The 21,286-nt window shown below is 36.0% G+C and overlaps 1 protein-coding gene across 49 annotated transcripts in view; it reads left to right on the top strand.

Moving 5' to 3' along the window:
* The window catches only part of MBD5 (methyl-CpG binding domain protein 5), a 479,551-nt gene that overhangs the window by 152,031 nt on the left and 306,234 nt on the right, over positions 1 to 21,286 (top strand). For all 49 annotated transcript variants that reach the window (XR_009599347.1, XR_009599348.1, XM_060410010.1 and 46 more), the window contains one exon: positions 20,284 to 20,377. The gene's annotated coding sequence lies outside the window, so the exon portion shown is untranslated. The remainder of the gene's footprint in view (positions 1 to 20,283; positions 20,378 to 21,286) is intronic.

Below are 21,286 nucleotides of genomic sequence, written 5' to 3'. Positions count from 1 at the left end.
CTCTCTTGATCACTTTGTAATATAAAAGACATATAATTTTAAAATGTAATAAATCTTAACTTTGATGCTAACAACTAACAAAACCATGTGGAAAGTGAAGCAGAGCACTAGACTAGGGCTTGGGTTCTACCACCAGAATTTTCCAGTGCAGGGCCAGAGCTTTGGCCTCCCAGTCTCTCTGTTTTCTTATCCTCTAAATGAGAATGATAACACCTATACCCTAAGCTTTTAATATTTAAATCACATTATACTAGGGAGAAGGCAATGGCACCCCCCTCCAGTACTCTTGCCTGGAGAATACCATGGAGGGAGGAGCCTGGTAGGCTATAGTCCATGGGGTCGCAAAGAGTCGGACACGACTGAGCGACTTCACTTCACTTCACTTCATACTAGGGAAAGTTTATGACATGAACTAGAAAGTGTGTTAATAAACTAGGAAGTAAGTTAAATATTTGTTTAATCCAGATCAGATTTTCACAGGTTGGGGAAAACATGTTTTTATTTCTGTTCATTTAAAACCTTTAATTCCTGTGACTGAATTGGTTTTTTTTTTTTTTTTTTAAATTTTAAAATCTTTAATTCTTACATGCATTCCCAAACATGAACCCCCCTCCCACCTCCCCTCCCCATAACATCTTTCTGGGTCATCCCCATGCACCAGCCCCAAGCATGCTGCATCCTGCGTCAGACATAGACTGGCGATTCAATTCACATGATAGTATACATGTATAGGTTGTCTCATTCACAAGGAATGAGTCTAAGCATTCTGGATTCTGAGCGTCTGACTTGTGACGATCTAATGAATGCCACATTTGTGCCATGCCCTCAGGGTTTCCTGTAGAGAAAAAGGTTTATTCCTTGAGTCTTCCTGTTGCCTCTGCCTGTAGACAACATTCTGCAAGCCTCCTAATAAGGAACCTAAACACATCTTATAGGAGCTGTGCTGTTAATAGGATTGATTTTCATGGTTTCCCCCTGCCAAAGTTGTTGTATTCTTAACATAATTAAACAACTGTGCTCTTGTGAGAGTATAACTGTACTCACTGTATTTCCTATTGTAAATATCTCTTTCCCTCAGGTGGACTAGACTAGTTATCTTCATGTTGACCTTGATTCTGAGTCAGCTTTTTCTTCAGACTGGAGCTTCTTTCAGCCTGTTTCAGGTCCAAGCCAAAAAACTCTGTACCCAGAGAACTTAAATAGTAGTGTATTGTTTATTAAAAACCTTTTGTAGATTGATGAGCTGCTAGAAGCACTTTACTCATATTACATGAGTTTTCAAGAGAAGTGAAAAACAATTCAAAAAATAATAATAATGGTAGGAGAGAGAAAAACGTTGTATTAATGTGCTCAGGTAAATTTTTCTTAAATCAACAAGTGCACATCCCCCTTTTCCACACTTTGCTTAGTCTTAGAAGGTATGACTTTTAGAAAATAGCTCTTTATCTTTTGAGCTGCGTGACTTGCTGTAAAATTTAAATGAATTATAGTAGTTCAGATGTATTTCATTTAATGGAATTATTAACAATGTAGTTCTTAATATATAGCCATACACAAACATTTTTTCCTGATTTTCACTTAGAAAATTAAGAGATACACATATTTGAAATATCCTCATATTGGGAGATTGTTGTTGTTCAGTCACTGAGTAATGTTCAACTCTTTGCACCCCCATAGGAGGCCAAGCTCCTCTGTCCTACCTTGTCTATGTTGGGAAGTGGTGTTATGCTAGTAATACTTCCTACAAGTATTATATATATGAAGAAGGTCTTATGTATCACAAATGAAAAGTTCTGGAAATTGCATAAAAACTTAATAATATTTTGAAGTTATTTGTGAAAAGAACATTTGAGAGGAAATAAGGCAACCTGGATCCTAGCCCTTTTATCACTGTTATAACCTTTGGCAAGTCAGCCTTTTAGCTTGTTTTCTCTTCCTGAAACTGAACCAAGCTCTGGGAGATTATTAAGTTTCTTCTATAAATTTCTTCTTTTTAAAATATATGTTATTGACATGTAGTTGATTTACAATGTGTTCTGGTGTACAGCAAGGTGATTTAGTTATACATACACATGTTTTCCTTTGCATACTCTTTTTCCATTGTGGTTTATCAGAGGATACTAATTATAATACTTCTCTTTGCTTTACAGTAGGACCTTGTTATTTATTCTATATATAATACTTTGCATCTGTTAATCTCACACTCCCATCTTCCCTCCCCCTTGGCATTCACAATTCTGTTCTCTAAGTTTATTTCTGTTTGATAGATAAGTTCATTTGTATCATATATTAGATTCCCCATATAAGTGATATCATATGGTACTTGTCTCTTTCTCATTTATTTCATTTAGTATGATAACCTCTAGGTCCATCCATGTTGCTCTCCAGCTATACATTTCTGTTATTCTTGTTATTAAAATTTGATTTGATACAAAATTAGGCATAGTATACATAAAATGATTGGTTTTACTCATGAGTTATTAATAGCACAATATGTAGCATGATGCTTAGTCACTTCAGTCGTGTCTGACTCTGTGCGACCCCATAGACGGCAGACAACCAGGCTCCCCCGTCCCTGGGATTCTCCAGGCAAGAACACTGGAGTGGCTTGCCATTTCCTTCTCCAGTGCATGAAAGTGAAAAGTGAAAGTGAAGTCACTCAGTCGTGTCCGACTCTTAGCGACCCCATGGACTGAAGCCTACCAGGCTCCTCCGTCCATGGGATTCCCCAGGCAAGAGTACTGGAGTGGGGTGCCACTGCCTTCTCCGAATATGTAGCATAGCATAGTTTAAAGAAAAATGTCATTTCTTTACACACATACTTGCTTTCCACCTTTTTTCTCAGTTCTCTGTAAAAACTCACAACTAGAGTCAGTTTCACAGCTACATTATTGCTCTTGGTTAAGATACATAATTTGTGTATAGTTCCGCCCCCCCCAGTGGTATGTTTATCTTTTGGAAGATCACCAAATAATAAATAAAATTTAATAAACCTACATTAGTGGGTAGTAGGTAACCAAAGATTCCCTCATATGTTCCACAGCGCTCAAGACTTAGCCATCCAGTCTGTTTTAGGTGTTCAGTTGGCTATAAGCACTAATCCAAAGTGAGACACTGAGCAGAGTGAAGATCCAGAAATAGTAATCCATCAGATTTGGCATCACATTGCTGACAGGACCTCTGGCATTATGGTAATGGTACCAGGACCTGGACCTGAGCTTTCCTGGTCAGCAACTATCACTTGACCCCAAGAAACATAAATACTATGGGACACGCAAAAGGAGGTACAACCCTAAGATGCAAGTTGGACAGATGCTGAGAAGAGCCAAGAAGGCCTTTACAGCTGAGGAAGAATTCAGATCTGAGTAAGAGAAATTTTGCTTAGGTCAGGGCAATATTATTTTCCTGGAGAAAGTATTTGTGGATCCTCCACATGACTTTATCCATTGTTTGATTTTTTTTTTTTTTTTAGTAGTATAGGCCTTCAAGTTTCAGTAAGAATGTCGCCATTTATTAGGGCCCAGCCAGAATGATTATTTGCTGTGATTGCTTCACATTCATTTTTCTGGTGGTGGTTGGTCATTATTTGTGACATTTTAGGAGTCTATAGGGATTATTTCCTGAAAGAGTTAAATCAGAAGCCGTTATTATTCCTTGAACTTATAATGTATGTTTCCTAGTATCTTTGTACGAGGCTCCTATTGTGTTAGCATTTTGAATTGAGAAAGTTACACGCTACCTCATTATTAGTAATGCTAAGTATGTCAGCATACTTTCAGCTTCCAGGTAAAACTGGTTTGCCAAAATTTTACCAACAGTTTGGACTAAATTGATTTTGTTGGATGATCACTCTGATGATTGGGAGCTACCTGACAGTTTTAATAGGTAGTGTCCATATGCTTTTGTGTATGTCCAGATATGCTTTTGTATATGTCTGTATATGCTATGTCCAATGCTTTTGTAGCCCTTCACCGTTTTGTACACATAGGCCTTCCAACAGGCAGGACCTGCATCTAAGTCATGGGACTGCCTTTGAGCTGCTGAAAGCCACTGGGCAAAGACTTTAAGCAATGGCTGACAAGTTTCAGCTTCCTCAGTCCTGGCTTAGACAATTCTGAGACATGTATCTTATACCATTTTCAGATTCCCCCATTAGATTAAGTTTCCATTGGCCTCTGCAATAGCTAACTTAATAACACACCCTGTATTAGCTGCCTGCCCTTCTAATCACCTTCCCCACTCCTCTACCAGTTATGCTGAACCTCTCAAAGAAACTTCCCACTCAGTCCTAGTCTCAGGGTCTGATTTCCTTGGAAACCCCACTAAGATAACTAATGAACCAAAGATGAGAATCCTTCCTAATTTGCTGGTATAATTTATTTTATACTGTTATGATAAATTGTCTAGAGTAAACGAGCAGTTATAAAGTTCATCTGTTAATTGCTTGGGACTACAAATATTTAGTATGGTAGATTCTTTTCTATTTATTGTGACACAAAATTGTTAATTAAAATCACTAGCCATCAAATACTAGTAAAAATAGGCTAAGTTATGTAAGTGAAAGGATTTGAATGGTCATCCTTTTATTAAAATTCTAAATGTAGCTTTAAAATACTAGGATCAATATAATAGCAGTCTTATTACTGAAAGTAAGAAAAAATGCATTTTTAACCAAAAAATTGAATATAGTTCTTACAAAAATTTTACTGAGACCCGCAGTAAACTGAAACAAACCCCAATACCCTTAAAACACTCAAACATAAATCTTTAGGGATACCTAAAACTGCTAAGAATTGAAAACAAAATAGTAAAGTAATAAAATCCTAAGAGATAAGAACTAGTATTCAGAGCATATAATATACCAAATAAATGAATAAAATACTTAACATCTACCTTGATACGAGAAGTAAAATGTAATTAAATGCTCAGAGTAAATGTTAAGAGCAATCTAAAAATACTAAGAGGGTTAGAGATAAATCATTTAGCACATAAAAACGTGAATTTAAAAAGCAATCTTTCAAAACCAGAAATGGACACAGAGCATTCAGATGAATCTCAAGAGTAAAGGTCTAGTTTGAAGAAGATGAGAATCAGGCAATGCCTAGCAAGAGCCTGGTCATTGTTGATAATCCAAGTTGGGGAGCCCAGCCAAAACCAGTTGTAGATTATTTGCAGACTATGTTTAAAAAGACACTCTGAAGGAAGAGAATGAAATCAAGCCCATTTCAGGGACTATAGACTTACTGCTGCATTTCTCACCCTTTAAGTAACATTTTGTAAAAGCCGATGATATGTAATAAAAAAAGGAAAGATAACACAGGAACTTTAACTGTGATGAAGAGCCAATGATAGCAGCATTTAAAACCTTTGATATTCTAACATGTATACTATCATGTAAGAATTGAATCGCCAGTCTATGTCTGACACAGGATGCAGCATGCTTGGGGCTGGTGCATGGGGATGACCCAGAGAGATGTTATGGGGAGGGAGGTGGGAGGGGGGTTCATGTTTGGGAACGCATGTAAGAATTAAAGATTTTAAAATTTAAAAAATAAAAAACTAAAAAAAAATAAAACCTTTGATAACAGACAATCTGCTTTATATCTCCCCAAATCTGATATGTTGTAGCATGCTTTTTTCCAGCCATCAGCTTGCAAGATAAATTCAGTGTTGCACTTCATTTGCTCAGTTTGACCAGTTGAGAAACTACTGTGCATTTAATCTCAATGTTTTGATTTTTTTAAGTATGTATAGGTTTTATGATTCAAATATCCCCAAAGACAATGCATTATAGTGATTAGAAGCATAGGGCCTTGGTCCAATCCTGAATCTGCCACTTTTAACTTGCTAATGTCATTAAGTACATGTTACTTTACCTTGCCTTGATTTCCTGGATTGTGAAGTGGGCTCCATAAGAACATGCTACTCCATAAGAGTTTTTGAGGATTAAATAGCTTAAATATAAAGTTCTTTGAATATTGCTTACCATATATTTATTCCCACTACATTTTTTGTGTATATCAGTGCTGCTGCTCCTGCTAAGTCACTTCAGTCGTGTCCGACTCTGTGTGATCCCATAGATGGCAGCCCATCAGGCTTCCCCGTCCCTGGGATTCTCCATATCAGTGAATCATGGATAGAATTGAAATTTACAATGTTGTTGAGATTCATAACTACTTTCATATAACGATTACTATGGGGAAAGTGTTAGTCGCTCAGTCATGTCCAGCTCTTCGCAACCACATGGACCATAGCCCACCAGGACCCTCCTTCCGTGGAATTCTCCAGGCAGGAATACTGGAGTTCATCGCCATTTCCTTCTCCAGGGGATCTTCCCAACCCAGAGATCGAACCCAGGTCTCTCACACTGCAGGTAGGCTCTTTACCATCAGAGCCACCAGGGAAGCCCAACTGTGGGGAAAATGCACTTTAATTCTCCTGATTTCAAAAATGAATATTTAAAACATGACCCATTTGTGACAGAGGAGGACTGCAGTTTTTGCTTATTTTTCCATGTGATATTTACTATGTTTCTCCTAAGATGAGGAGAAAGCAAATGGTATGCTACCATGTGCTAGTAATAAACACTTTATGTCATTTCACATAATACACAGTCAGCAGTACCAGGTAGCTAGTAATCATTTTATTTCAAAAGAAGTTGAAATTTCAGAAAGGTTCAGAGCTTCTGTAATATAGTATCTCTGACTCCCAAGTTTAAAGCTTGTGCTACTCTACTCTGTGTTATTAACAGAGGAGAGATTCAAACTACGTAAGGACTGGTATGACGCAACCAAAGTAGATGAAAGAGTCTTAGAGGCCTTAGGCTCTGCCAGGTTATTATCTCCTTAAGGATCAGAACATGGAGAACACTTGGTGGGGGAGATGTCCCTAGAGAAGGGGACTTATGGAGAGGTTAGAGCAGTGGCCACTTCAGCAGTTATGGAGGTCTCTTCATGTTTAGCTAGTACAGCCACAGTGTTCATTCTAATAAAATATTAGATGTTTCAAAATAGGTGCTTTTGATGCATCTAATAATAGGATGGGTGTGTTAAGATTTGAGTACCGTATTAATTTTTAATATTTTTAAGACACATTTATAGAATGAGGCATAATTGAGAATTCCACCTTAGATTTCTGCTAAACGTTCATTGTATGATTTTCAGTTATATTGATTGATTGATCTCCACTTAACATACATTGACTTTATTTATAGTCATCAATTTTTTTTAAATTATGAACTTGCAATAGTTTAGAAGAAGCTTGCAATTTATGCTTCTTTGGCTAAAAAATACTCATTACATTGTTGTAAAGACTTTGTTGGGTTTTTTTCCAAATATGAATTTGCTCTCCTAACCAATCTTCTTCTTGTTATATATTCTTTATTCATATCCCCAAAAAATAAAACAATGATGGTTTTTACCTGATAATCATCAGGTATATACCTGTGTAGTATATCTTCAAATTTGTTAGAAACCTGATCTCCTAATTTTATAATCTGGGAGCAACAGAAACCACTGAGAATATTTATTCTTTTTTTCTGTGATAGGAAACTTATTTAAAGTAGAGGTTTCAGTAGGTGAATACATTCTTGATTTGTATCACAATATTTCATGAAATTAAATGAATTAACTGTTAACTAATGCTTTTCCTTTGAAACTTACATAATTACCAGTATTCGGCCTTTTTTAAACAATAAAAAAGACAATTTCATTTGTTCAATCTGATAGAGGGGCCTCTGTTGCCAACTGATTCACTGGCTTGAGGTCATTTGTGTTTATTTTTATGTGAAAGAACAGAATATTTTATTTTATTTTTTGCTTCATTTGCTCTCTGTTGCAATCAGCCAATCAGTAGATACATTAAATGCTTAGTTTTTACTGAGCATGAACCCACCATACTAAATTTTACTTCCACATCTACTGCAGTTGCGTTCAGTCGTTCAGTTGTGTCCGACTTTTTGCAACCCCATGAATCGCAGCACGCCAGGCCTCCCTGTCCATCACCATCTCCAAGAGTTCACTCAGACTCATGTCCATTGAGTCCGTGATGCCATCCAGCCATCTCATCCTGGGTCGTCCCCTTCTCCTCCTGCCCCCAATCCCTCCCAGCATCAGAGTCTTTTCCAATGAGTCAGCTCTTCACATGAGGTGGCCAAAGTACTGGAGCTTCAGCTTCAGCATCATTACTTCCAAAGAAATCCCAGGGCTGATCTCCTTCAGAATGGACTGGTTGGATCTCCTTGCAGTCCAAGGGACTCTCAAGAGTCTTCTCCAACACCACAGTTCAAAAGCATCCATTCTTCGGCACCCAGCCTTCTTCACAGTCCAACTCTCACATCCATACATGACCACAGGAAAAACCATAGCCTTGACTAGACGGACCTTAGTCAGCAAAGTAATGTCTCTGCTTTTGAATATACTATCTAGGTTGGTCATAACTTTTCTTCCAAGGAGTAAGCATCTTTTAAGTTCATGGCTGCAGTCACCATAAATTCACCCATTCCAGTCCATTTTAGTTCACTGATTCCTAGAATGTCGACGTTCACCCTTGCCATCTCTTGTTTGATCACTTCCAATTTGCCTTGATTCATGGACCTGACGTTCCAGGTTCCTATGCAATATTGCTCTTTACAGCATCGGATCTTGCTTCTATCACCAGTCACATCCACAACTGGATATTGTTTTTGCTTTGGCTCCATCCCTTCATTCTTTCTGGAGTTATTTCTCCACTGATCTCCAGTAGCATATTGGGCACCTACTGACCTGGGGAGTTCCTCTTTCAGTATCCTATCATTTTGCCTTTTCCTACTGCTCATGGGGTTCTCAAGGCAAGAATACTGAAGTGGCTTGCCATTCCCTTCTCTATATGTTTATATAGGGTGCATTTTATTATGTCTGTATCTACCATGGTATCTACAGCTATGTTCTCAATGATAAGGAATGATCAGAAAATCATAGCATTATAAATGTTGGCAACATTTGGAACATTTAATAGTCGACTGTAGTGTTGGAGAAGACTCTTGAGAGTCCCTTGCACTGCAAGGAGATCCAACCAGTCCATCCTAAACGAGATCAGTCCTGGGTGTTCATTGGAGGGACTGATGCTGAAGCTGAAACTCCAGTACTTTGGCCACCTCATTTGAAGAATTGACTCTGAAAAAGACTCTGATGCTGGGAGGGATTGAGGGCAGGAGGAGAAGGGGACGACCCAGGATGAGATGGCTGGATGGCATCACCGACTCGATGGACATGAGTTTGAGTAGACTCTGGGAGTTGGTGATGGACAGGAAGGCCTGGCATGCTGAGATTCATGGGGTCGCAAAGAGGCAGACATGACTGAGCTACTGAACTGAACTGAATATTCAACTAACTTTAAGTAGCATTTAAAGCTATATGTGAGAGATAATATTAAGACTTGCATCACTCACAGCAAAATGGTCTATGAAAGTGAAAAGTGAAAATGTTGGTTGCTTAGTCATGTTTGACTCTTTGTGACCCTCATGGACTATAGTCCACCAGGCTCTTCTGTCCATGAGATTTGGCAGGCAAGAGTAATGGAGGGGGTTACCATTCCCTTCTCTAGGGGATCTTCCCGACCCAGGGATTTAACCTGGTCTCCTGCATTGCAGGCAGAATCTTTACCTTCTGAATCACCAGGGATGGCCTGAGATTGCCTATAGTTTCTTGGCTTAAAAATTCAGGTATTTTTCTGCAGAGTCATTCAGTTCATTATAAAAGCAGGAAAGATGAAACAAATTTCTGGAAATACTTCACATTGTATATGTTTAGCGTTTGACTTGTCATCTTTGAAAGATCTAAAATGATATTCTGTGAATTTTTGCACATCCCACATGACCTTGACAGGACAATCCTCTAAATCTGAAAAATCTCTAATAAACAAGAGTGACTCAGAAGTTCTTTTTGGTTACATTTGCTTATATTTAGATTTCACTGTTTTATTTTTCAGTTCTCTTTCGCCAAGTCAATAACAATCCCATCTTTGTTTACAGTAACCTAGAGATAATTTATATAATCCAGACATCTTTTTCTATTTATAAGGAATTTATTCGTTTATTGGTGTTTTCTTTTCCCTGATGAAATCCCTCATTATTTGACAGGTTGGCATAATATTAAGCCATTCTTAGTAGGATTTGAAACATTGTTCTTTGGTAAAAGATAGCTGATTCCAGACATCATAAAATTAGGTATTACTACTGGTTCATAGAATTTCTCACGTAATATGGTTTCTTTTGCTGTTATGAGTGCCTGCACCAAAAGTCTGCAGAAAGTCAGAGCCTAGAGTTTCCCCCAGCACTGGTGGCTTTGATACTTCAGTCACATGAACGTTTTTGTTTGTTTGTTTTCAGACATCACTAACGACGATATTGCTGTTCTTGTGTGCACTTATTTGCATTTTTCTGCTTGTTATTTTATTCTTTAAATGGGTTGATAAATAGGAATGTCGCCTCCTTGTATAGGGCTCTATCACCTCTCCCTGCTATCTTTTTGTTTCTGTTGAAAATTGTGGTAGAATTTGATTTGGTTATGCAGGTAATTTTCATTTTGTTTTTTTTTCCCTGTTCCTTTTATAACTTTTTAATATTTTCCCAAGATGCAACCACTTGTTGCTTTTTTTCAATTACATAGGCTAAAGCCTCTTTTTTGATATTACCTTGATTATTTATTTCCATTAGTGAGGAGTAATGATTCATCATTTTGGAGGGTTGTTCCATTTATAATTTGAAAAATCACTTTGGCTTTATATAACACATATTAAAATGTTTTAATTAATTTATTTGGCTGCACTGCATCTTAGTTGCTTTGTGTGAGCTTTCTCTAGTTCCGGTGAGTGATGCTACTCTGGTTGTGATGCTCAGGCTTCTCGTTGCGGTGGCTTCTCTTGTTGCAGAGCACAAGCTCTAGGTGCTAGGGCTCAGTAGTTGGGGCACACAGGCTTAGTTACTCTGTGGTATGTGGAATTTTCCCAGACTAGGGATCAAACCTGTGTCCTCTGAATTGGCAGGCTGATTCTTTTCCATGGCACCACCAGGGAAGTCCAAGATCAGGCTTTCTTTACATTATCAATGTCATACATATTAAAGGACATTTTAAAAGGCTTATAGCATAATTTTGATGTTTCCCTATCAGCAGTTTGTATGCCAGTTTTAAAAATCTATAGCTGTATTGTGAAGCGTCTTATTTTAAAAATATCTACAAGAGAGCAGCTTTCAGTCTATATGCACATACTTTAAAATTGTATTTATTTAAATTTCTCTCTAAGTTGATTTTAAAATATATTCCAATTAGTTTTCTCTCAAATTAGTCTTAATTAAGAAATACTAATTAATGAGTCTAGTGTATCATATTAATTTTTTAAGTTACGTAACAATTTTGTTTTTGTATAGAGAATATATTCCAAAAAGACTTTCTCTGAGTTTTGATTCAGTATTTCAGCTAAACATCCTATAATACCTGTAATTTATTCAGTTAAATATAGTGGACCTATTACTTTAGACTTATTATAATGTTTGTTACCACCATGTAAATAAAATGTTATGGTTCATAATTCTGAATCTGGATTTCTTTTTAGACATTAATTGGATTTATGATAGCTTCGTGGAATCTATCTTCATAAGACTGTTTTTCTTTGAAATGTCATTGTCTTTTGTGTCAGATACCCCAAAATGTTGTTACAGCATTGTTAAAATACTTGAAGATATATGAAATTTATTTAAGGCCTCGTAATATTTGTGCACAAAACAATGGTCTCTCTCTCTCTGTCACACAGACACACACACACACAGACACACACACACACACACACGACCATGAGCCATTTTCTGTTTCAGCAGCAGCAGAACATCTTTTTCTGTTGGGCAAAATTTCAACACTTTCATTTGGTGGCATGAATTTCAGCATCACTCCCCAGGTTTTTATTTTATTCTTCATGTTGGCTCACCATCAATTTATAGTATTTTGTTTGTTAGATACATATATTAGGTAATAAATTGCTGACTGGATATGACTCATGCCTCTATCTTGCTATGTTGCTTTGGAATTTTAAAAATTAATGATAGTCTGTTAAATGTTCATGAATTTCTGTTTCTTTCTCTGAAAACAGGCAGTGCAAATTTTGTGTTTGACTTCTGAATGCTTTTTTAAAAAAAATTCTTCTCTTATTTGCTAATAAAATTTCTTGTAATTCCTCATCATAAATTCCTCTGTAGAATTCTCCAGCATTGAAAAATAGATCATTTCTGATGTTCAGAAACATAGGCAGCTCCTATTGGTGATGAGAATGAGAGAAAACAAATATGATATATTAAAAAAAAGAGAGGTAATGTCAATAGTATGACTTTTTAAAGGAATCACAAAAAAAGATAAAGGAAGTGGAGTCAGACTGCTAAAAATGTATTGAGAGACTACTGAGTCAGGACTTGGGAGGCAAGAGACAGAACCTGAAAAGATAAGAAGGTAACGTCAACACCATCCTAGTCATAAACTTCTAACAGTTAACATTTGGAGGGAGGCAGAGAGCAAGTGTATTATTTCCAGAAGTAAAATAGCTTTATAAAATATAATAAAGCTATACAACATAGCTTTATAGTGTTTTTCTGTAACACTGCCACTGAGGAAGTCCTTGAAAAGTTCTAACACATGGAAGGATAAATGAAATGATCCCTTTTAAAATTTGTTTTACTGAATGTGAGCTTATTGACACAGACCTTCATATTCACATGATTTCATACTCCCAATACTTTTTCCCCCCTTTGCAACATACTCATCTTTCTCAATCTTGAGTTATCATTCATAGTAGTTTTCAAGAACCTTATTTTTGAAATTGGATGAGACTGTGTAGAACTAAAGTGATAAATGAACTGCCAACCCATTTGCTGGTCCACCTCTATTTGTTCATTAATTGTCTATCAACAAGTCCAATAAGATAAAACTACAGTTGAATTTATTATTGCCAGAATATAAATACGTGTATCTTGGTACCATATTTGGCAAAATGTTGTACTTAATTCTTTTTCTCCAAAAAGGTCAGGGTTCACGTATTAGTGTAGCCAAAAAATCACTCACTAGTATTCCCCAAATAAAAGATGTAATTAAGGAGGTCCATCAGAACCAAATTGATGATGTATTTTAGCTGAAGAGATACCCTGCCTGAACTAGATGGATGTTTTTAGAGAATGCTAGTAGCAGGGAGAATGGGAAGAGGAAGGTGGGTTTTTTTTTAATCTAATGAAAATGTGTCATTTACTGTGAATACCTTGAATTGCCTGGTTATTATCAACTTTCATAGAACTTCAGCTGCTTTGAACTTAAAATATAGTTTCTTACTGAAGCCAGATCATTTAGACAAGTTGCAGGAAACCTAAACACAAGGCTTAATCTGATGGACAAAATTTAGAATAACCTATGGTTCTTTGTTTTTGAAAGTGACTTGGCCATACTCAATAAGGGACTCTTAGGCTGTTTACCACAGAAACATAGAATAGCTACAAAAAAGAAATACAGAAAAGTTATTCCAGATCCATTAAATGAATGATCTGGAATAAATCTAATAATGATCCTGTTACTAAGATAGCTTGAATATGCTCCAGCTAAGATTATTACTTTTATAAAAACAGTTGAGAAAACAAATGTCCATGAATTGCATGATTAGAGCTCTTGTTGTACTGAAGAAATTGGAAACTTTAGAGAAGCAAACATAGGCTAAAAATATTTTTAATTCTTAGATATTTTCTGTTAGGATTTTATGAGGTTTTATTTTATTCCGTAATTTCTTGCTGTAATTTGTTTCTACTCAGCCATATATGAAACTTGTGAATTAAAAAAATTCCTAAGTCACTATCAGATCAGAATAAATGGGATCTTGAGGGCTATGAAATTGCATACTGCTAATGGTATGAAAGCAATCACCGGTAAAAGTTTAGATTGAATTTAATTCCATAGCTCAGGGAATTTTTAGATAACATATTTTCTTCCTGTAAAAACTGCCATATTTTAAACTTGAGAGTGCAGTAATACTTTAAGAAGACAAATTTTTTTGTAGAAAAAATTGAGTTAAAACCATAAATTTTGTATCCCAGTGTTGAACCATATTTCATGGATTTTAATGTGATTAGGCTTATAGAACATTATTCAGAAGCAAGACTGAGGTTTTTAGGATAAACCGTGATATCACAGAGGCTTTATTATGTAAATGATACAGAGATACTAAAAAGCATATAGAGCAAAAAGAGAACTTAGAAGTAATCTTATTGTGAAGAAGGGTCAGAAGTAGACCATCATGGCATTTTACTTTCAGTGAGAAACCTGATAAACTGCAAGAGTGGAAAGCATGAGGCAGAAATGATATGAGGATGTATTGGGTAAGGCTTCCATAACTACTGAAGACTTAAAACTTAAGTACTTAGACTACTTAGTGTTAAGTATGAGACTTACCCTGGTGGCTCAGAGGTTAAAGCATCTGCCTCCAATGCAGGAGACCCGGGTTCGATCCCTGGGTCAGGAAGATCCCCTGGAGAGGGAAATGGCAACCCACTCCAGTATTCTTGCCTGGAGAATCCCATGGACTGAGGAGCCTGGTGGGCTGCAGTCCACGGGGTCACAAAGAGTCGGACACGACTGAGTGACTTTACTTACTATGAGACCTTCAAGAAATGCTGTAGTTAATTGTAGACTGCAAGAGTTTTGAAACCCAGCTCTGCCAGTTATTAATATTAGCTGTGAAACCTTGGGCAAGTTATTCTCTCTGTTCCTCAACTTACTTGCTTGTAAAATGTAGGTGATAGTAACATTTCTTTTGATTGTTATGAGGACTAAATTAATTAATGGTAATTAGAATTTAGAAACATATAAATATTTGTTCCTACTACTCTATTTAAAAACAAGGAATGTTTTAGCAAGTTACATGACCAATGTTAGAGATACCTATGTCCATTATCTAGAAGTTGTATTTTTAATCATTAAAGAGTAATATGTATAGGCTGAATTCTTTTGATATGTATAGCATTTTGTGATTTACAGAGTTACTGATTCTTCTTAAAATAGTGTTCCTAAGGAAACACTAAACCGTGTTCCCAGTGACTTCTGTGTTAAATATGTTTAAACAGATTCTAATTTACTGAAAATTGTTCATTCTTTTTAATTTAGTTTTTATTAATACCAGTAGTAATTGCACTGTTACTCTGAAGCAAGATTACCTGGCTTAGACATTAAGAGAGTTAGGTGGGTGCAGTAGTCCACAGAACAGATGAGGAATTTCATGCAGCATAGTGAGATTACAATTTTTAAATCCTCCATCATCCTAAAGTATACCAAAGAGAAAAGCTGCGTGCCTCACCTAATCCCTGTAAAGCCCTATACTTAATTACTAGAAACACTAACAAATATGCCAAATCTTAAGTAATTTTTTTTAAAAGGTAGAAATAAGGGACCATAAGTTTGTACCTGATTAATTAGCTAAGTAATTTGTAATAATGAACATAGGAAATCAGTAATAGATAGCGTTAGTATCAAGTTGATGGAAATTTCCTTTAAGGAGGGAACAGTATCTGGGCTAATTTTTGGTTGGCCAGGACATGAGAGAAAAACAGCAAAAGGCAGCTGAGGTCAGATAATAGAAGATCAAGAGTCTTGCCAAAAGACGTTGGGACTTCATTTCATAGCTGTAAATCACAGAGGCAGACATACAGCCTCTGCTAGAGATTTGAGGGATGGACTAGCTCCCTGTTTGTGAAGACATTTGAGAAGTCCATGACTGTTGCTATTAAGTAGCACTATGCCTGGGGGGAAAATCAACTTTGGTCACAAACTGAAGATTGATGTTAACTTACTAGAAAAATCTAAAGTCTTTAGCAGCATGTGCATATAGAAAAAATATTAGGAGGACTTCCATCTTAGGCATATAAGAGAAACTATGTATAGTTTTCTTTCGAGGTTTGGTAGATGTTGATCATCATCCTTACTGGGTATAGCAGACTCTGATGTTTACCTCTGTTTATTAGACTTTTCATTTTCAGAAAAAATCTAAAGAGTATATGATATTGAATATACTATTTTTATTGTGAAGTACTTCTGGGCCTATTTTATAAGAATTTTCAAAACTAAAATGTTAACACTCTATTTTATGTTATTTTTAGTAAGTTATATATGTGTAGTTCTTGAGGGAAATGAATTATTAAGACTTTCTTTTAAAAATTTCTGTCTTTGTATTTAAACAGAGCAAATGATGATATTAGAGGAGCTTCCCCACCCCCACTAAGTTAGGGACAAAAAATTTTCTTTTTGAGACTTTGAAGACATGTTTCTAGTTACATATGAGGTTTTAAGTTAAATTTTCATTATAGAGTATAACCTAGTTTTCTCTCTTTTTTGGCCAAAATATATATTATATATATATATATATATATATATATATATATATATATATACACACACACAATAAAATGATTATATTGATTACCTATACAGTTTACTTAGAAGGCTAGTAAGGCTCACCAAAATATATAATCCATAAACATTATCTTAGATTTAGCTATGTTGATGTATTGCTTAAATCCTATTTACCCTAAGTTTAAAGTTATTTTTTACCAGTGGATCTTGAGATTATCTTTTAAGATTAGAAATATAACTCAGAACAAATTCAAGAGGTATATTTATAAATGTCAATGATGATGTTCTGGTAGTAGACACTGTTCATAAAGACTTAGAGACCTGTTTTACAGGGATTGGAGACCTTTTATATTATAATCACCAGAGACATCTATAAAAATAGAAACTCCTTGGCCTTAGCCTAGTTCTTCTGAATCAAAATCTCTGGGCAGGACACCTGAGAATTTATATTTTAAAGTAGTACTTTTGGTCCTTAAGGGCATTATAATTTATTTTTTTTTAATTTTTTTTTATTTTTAGTTTTTTATTTTTTAAATTTTAAAATCTTTAATTCTTACATGCATTCCCAAACATGAACCCCCTCCCACCTCCCCTCCCCATAACATCTTTCTGGGTCATCCCCATGCACCAGCCCCAAGCATGCTGCATCCTGCGTCAGACATAGACTGGCGATTCAATTCACATGATAGTATACATGTTAGAATGTCATTCTCCCAAATCATCCCACCCTCTCCCTCTCCCTCTGAGTCCAAAAGTCCGTTATACACATCTGTGACCCTGTCTTGCATACAGGGTCGTCATTGCCATCTTCCTAAATTCCATATATATGTGTTAGTATACTGTATTGGTGTTTTTCTTTCTGGCTTACTTCACTCTGTATAATCGGCTCCAGTTTCATCCATCTCATCAGAACTGATTCAAATGAATTCTTTTTAACGGCTGAGTAATACTCCATTGTGTATATGTACCACAGCTTTCTTATCCATTCATCTGCTGATGGACATCTAGGTTGTTTCCATGTCCTGGCTATTATAAACAGTGCTGCGATGAACATTGGGGTACATGTGTCTCTTTCAATTCTGGTTTCCTCGGTGTGTAAGGGCATTATAATTTAAATTCACTGTAACTACCATTTATGCTGTGCTTGGATCCATGTAATCTAAGATATTATAGGTTTGTGTATATTTGTGTGTGTGATGGAAGTTTTGAAGTCATTTTAAATATTGAGTAGTCCGATTAGCAAGTATCTTACTAATTTCCATAAACATCTGTAGGCAATATTTTTTAAGTTAATGTCTTATTAGTTATCTGTAGAAATTAAGTTGGACAGTTGCAGTGAGATTGTTTCTTAACCAGTAAAATATCCTTCCTTAATGCTTTTGAAAATTAGCTAGGTTCTAGCCCCATGTGATACCAATTAAAATCTGAATATTTAAGGAAGAGACTGAGTCTCCATACGTTTAGAAGTGTCCCACATGTTTTTAATGTGTAGCTGCAATGAATCAAGGATATCCACTATTGAACAAAAGGAACAGTGATGTTCCTAGTCAAAAAATTATTGATTGACTTTGGAATCCATAGTACTCAAAACCACATGCTAAATGTATGGCACTGTGGCATCTAAATTCTGTTTCCCTAACTGCTTGTCTCAGGCTTATTTACACAATCAGAGGAAATCGAAATCAAAATTATTTCAACAAAACATTTTTTCTGAATAATCCCAGTTCTCTATTAGACGGCAGTTTCTTTTAAAAGGCCTCTGCTAAGCTTAACTAGGTGATGTAAAGCACTGGTTGGTCAGTTTAAGTGATAAAGGTTGAATAATTTGATGGCTCAGATAGTAATGTGTCTGCCTACAGTGCGGGAGACCCAGGTTCAATCCCTGGGTCAAGATTTTCTAGAGTAGGAAATGGCAACCCACTCCAGCATTCTTTTATTTATTTATTTATTTATTTTAATTGGAGGCTAATTACTTTACAGTATTGTGGTGGTTTTTGCCATACATTGACATGAATCAGCCATGGGTATACATGTGTTCCCCATCCTGAACCCCCCTCCCACCTCCCTCCCCATCCCATCCCTCAGGGTCATCCCAGTGCATCAGCCCTGAGCACCCTGTCTCATGCGTTGAACCTGGACTGGTGATCTGTTTCACGTATGATAATGTACATGTTTCAATGCTCTTCTCAAATCATCCCACCCTCGCCTTCTCCTCCAGAGTCCAAAAGACTGTTCTTTACATCTTTGTCTCTTTTGCTGTCTCATACATAGGGTCATCGTTACCATCTTTCTAAATTTCATATATATGTGTTAATATACTGTATTGGTGTTTTTCTTTCTGACTTACTTCACTTCGTATAATAGACTCCAGTTTCTTCCACCTCACTAGAACTGATTCAAATGCATTCTTTTTAATGGCTGAGTAATATTTTATTGTGCATATGTACCACAGCTTTCTTATCTAGTCATCTGCCGATGAACATCTAGGTTACTTCCATGTCCTGGCTATTGTAAACAGTGCTGCCATGAACATTGGGGTACACGTGTCTCTTTCAGTTCTGGTTTCCTTGGTGTCTGTGCCCTGCTGTGGCACAGCAGGGTTGTATGGCAGTTCTATTTCCAGTTTCTTAAGGAATTTCCACTCTGTTCTCCATAGTGGCTGTACTAGTTTGCATTTCATCAACAGTGTAAGAAGATTCCCTTTTCTCTGTGCCCTCTCCAGCATTTATTGTTTGTAGACTTTTTGATAGCAGCCATTCTGACTGGCGTGAGATGGTACCTCATTGTGGTTTTGATTTCCATTTCTCTGTTAATGAGGGATGTTGAGCATCTTTTCATGTGTTTGTTAGCCATCTGTATGTCTTCATTGGGGAAATGTCTGTTTAGTTCTTTGGCTTATTTTTTCATTGGGTTGTTTATTTTTCTGGCATTGAGCTGCATGAGCTGCTTGTATATTTTTGAGATTAAGTCTTTGTCAGTTGCTTCATTTGCTATTATTTTCTCCCATTCTAAAGGCTATCTTTTCACCTTGCTTATAGTTTCCTTTGTTGTGCAGAAGCTTTTAAGTTTAATTAGGTCCCATTTGTTTATTTTTGCTTTTATTTCCATTACTCTGGGAGGTGGGTCATAGAAGATCCTGCTGTGATTTATGTCAGAGAGTGTTTTGCCTAGGCCACTCCATTATTCTTGCCTGGAAGATCCCATGGATGGAGGAGCCTGGTAGGCTACAGTCCATTGGCTTGCAAAGAGTCTGATACGACTGAGCAACTTCACTCACTCACTTCACTTTTCATGAAGATAGACTATTTAGCTAATTGATTTCTATGGTTCTGACTTTTACAGGCAACTCAAGGGTAATCAAGAATATATTTTTGGTAATTATCCATTCTAAACAAGAAAAGTATTTTCTAGGGTAGGGCTACATTCCTGTAGAACATCAGAATTAATGAGTTTAAAATTATATTTCTTCAAAATGTTGATAAAAACTAGGTTAGCAAGATAAAATTGGTACTATAGAAAGTACTAAACTCTATGTTGTTGTTGTTGAGGTACTAAGTCTTGCCTGACTCTTGGCAACCCCATGAACTACTATATGCCAGGTTTCCCTGTACTTCACTATCTCCCAGAGTTTGCTTAAATTCATGTCCGCTGATGCTAAACTCTATGCCAAGGATCAAAATGTCAAAGTATGTTTCATAAGCCTTTCTGATTCTTCTAAAGGAAAAAATTATTATTATCATTTAATTGCATAAAATATGTCCTACAATAGACACCTCCCTTTGCCCATACTTATAATTTTAAGATTTCCTTTAATATTTTAAAGAAATGAAAAAAATTTACAACCTCAAAGTCATGATATTTTCTTATGTTTTTCTTTTAGATGAATATTGAGGATATCATTTTCTGCATGTGGGAAGTAGATATTGAAGGTTATCTGGTTTACAGACAAGATCTTTAAAAAGTAGACACTGAAGGTAAGTAATGACTATAGCCTCATAAATAATCTAATTTAAATGGTTAGGGTTGCCAAATTATAATTTAACTTGCTAAACTTGCTTACTTTTTTGTCACTGGCCCTGACAACCACATTCATTCATATTCAGACACAAATTGTTATGCCTTAATACCATCTTGACAGAAAGTATCAGATTTCATTTATAATGAGCAGTTGATAAAATTGATGTATTATGGAAGAATGCAAACTAATTAAAAAGAATGAAGAAGATATTAAGTAGCATCCATCAAAACTGGGTGCACAACTCAGAGTTTAACTTGAAAAAATAATTTTTCAGAACCTGCTATGCACTGTATTTTTTAATAATATTTATGTCCTTAACTGTGTTAAGAGCTTGTTTTTTAACTACTCCAAAAAAAAAAAAAAAAAAAAAAAAACAACCCTGTGACAGTTTCAAACACTCAGTATTACTTCTGAATACCTAACTTCTTTTTCACTCTATCTTGAGCTCCTGGAGATTTGTCTTGACCTGATACCCTTTCACTTACCATATTCTGTTCATGTCTCCCATGACTGCTTACATGTTTATGTTACTAAGTAAATTCTGAATACATTTGGTAAAACTTTGAGTGAGATACAGAGTACAAAATGCAAAAGGGTACTTTAAATAATTTTGTGTGGTTCAGGAGGGAGGTGACACGGGACTATATGGCTGATCCTTGTTGATGTATGACAGAAAATGACAAAATTCTGTAAAGCAATTATCCTTTAGTTAAAAACATTTTGAAAAATAATAATTATTTTGTGGGTCAGATAGCTACAGTGGAACCTTGGAGAGTGTGTAACCTCTTAATGGGGCACTTCTATTTAGCTCTAAAATCCTTTCTAAGTGGAAATAAGAGACCAGTAATATCAAATCTCATGACTT

This window comes from Ovis aries, chromosome 2, assembly GCF_016772045.2.
Source record: "Ovis aries strain OAR_USU_Benz2616 breed Rambouillet chromosome 2, ARS-UI_Ramb_v3.0, whole genome shotgun sequence".
NCBI lineage: Eukaryota > Metazoa > Chordata > Mammalia > Artiodactyla > Bovidae > Ovis > Ovis aries.
This window is presented reverse-complemented; position numbering and strand designations above follow the sequence as displayed.